Raw genomic sequence first — 1,948 nt, 5'->3', positions numbered from 1 at the left:
CACCACGTGTCTTGGTGTCCCCACCCTCAACTTACTCTGGGACAGTGAACACTAATGGGTGATGATGAGGGACTAAGCGACTACAGCTACACACCCAAAAATTACTGGCCTACCGTACGGTTTTTATGGACACGGAGTTAATTGCCTTTGTGATGTAGGTGTGGAGAGGGAGAAGTGACTGATATATTTATCAGCGTCCCCTCCCCGAGTTTGGATGGAAGCTGAAAATATTCCTTCACACCTGTAACCTCTTAATGATAATAAGGATTGCTTTTTATTTTATTTTATAGGACAATTGGGATCTCAAGACAGGAAGGGATTTGCCTTGACATGACAGCTGACTGACTACGGTTTAAGGGCCCTGGGGGTACTTGACTGCTTCGGCGAAGAGGGCTACCACTTCCAAGACCAGCACGGGAGAGTCTCTGCATCGTGAAATAGGAGGAAATTTGCAGGATTTATTGGGAACGTGTAAACAAAACAAAATATCAAGCACTTACTGTAATTATTTAACACTGTCTATCAAAGAAAACCACTGTTTATTAGATATGTATCTGTATATATATATCATGAATAATGTGCACTCTATTGGTGTGTGAAAGTAAATATATATATAAAGTGCATATTCATACAAAATATAAAGTTCTAAGCAGTGTATACAAGGATAATCCAACGTATAAAATAATCTACTGAACTCAATTGGTAAAATACAAAATCTTAAGAAATAAAGTGTTTGTAATGTCCATTAAGTGTGATTGATGGCATGGTAAAAAAGGGGGGCGGAAAGGTGGGGGGGCGGAAAGGTAGGGGGGGCGGAAAGGTGGGGGTGCGAAAAGGTGGGGGGGGGAGCAAAACAAGGGAAGGAAGGGGAAAAAAAGGAGAGGGGGTAAAGAAGGGACGAGAAGTAAAAAGAAATATACCAGCACAACACAGCAACGGAAGAAAAAGGTGATTTATTGGTCCATGATGCAGGCGAAAAAGTGTGTGTGCGCTGAGCACACGCATTGTTTTTTTTTTTAAAATATTTTTTTCCTTTATTGGCGTCTTGCAAGGTACATACATGTGGATAAAAAGGTGACATTCACAGCATGACAAGTCATTTTGGAATACAGGCACATGGCAGTGAAGTACTCTGAGACACAGAATGAACCATTTTTTCCTACTTTCAGTAGTTAAAAGAAAGGGGACGACGAGGGGCGGGTGGATAGTTGGGAACGACATGGGGAGGAAGAGGGGAGGGGTGGGGGGGAGGAGGAAGGGATTGTGGCGGGTAGGGCGCACCGATCCTCGGCCCCGAGGGTATTAGGGTTGGACCAGGGCTTGCAGCAGTGTTGGAGCCCCAGAGCCTGGCCAGGGTTCCCAGGTTCTATAGAACTGATGCATTCTCTGCTTCAGCATGGCTGTCAGTCTCTCCATGTTCATGACCCCATCTATTCTTTTAATTACCGTTCTCCTGGAGGGGCCTTTACTTGTTTCCAGGCCGCGGCGACGATACAGCATCTGGCGGCCGTAAGGATCGCCGAGGTACGTCTGGCTATGGGGGCGGGGAGGTCTTCAATTGGTCTCCCCAGCACGTACGTCAGAGGGTCCAGGGAGATCTCCAGTCCCAAGTTTCAGTCAGGAGACTCTGGATCCTGGTCCAGAACCTCTGGATCTCCGGGCATGCCCACCAAATATGGGGCATGTCCCCCCTTTGACCACATCCTCTCCAGCACACATCTGTGGTGCCTGGGAAGATCTGGCTCAGTCTACTCGGGGTCAGGTACCATTGGAACAGTATTTTATATATGTTTTCCTTGGTGATTGAGCAAATTGACGTTTTGGTGGCAGCTTCCCAGATATCCTCCCAGTCCTCCCTATCTATTGGGACGTTTAGGTCCGCGCTCCATTTCTGCATATATGTATGGGAGGGTGGGGGGTGGGAGGCCTCTATTGTCCTATAGATTTC

The sequence above is a fragment of the Ascaphus truei genome, chromosome 20 (genome assembly GCF_040206685.1).
Source record: "Ascaphus truei isolate aAscTru1 chromosome 20, aAscTru1.hap1, whole genome shotgun sequence".
Classification (NCBI taxonomy): domain Eukaryota; kingdom Metazoa; phylum Chordata; class Amphibia; order Anura; family Ascaphidae; genus Ascaphus; species Ascaphus truei.
Note: the sequence above shows the minus strand (reverse complement) of the source record.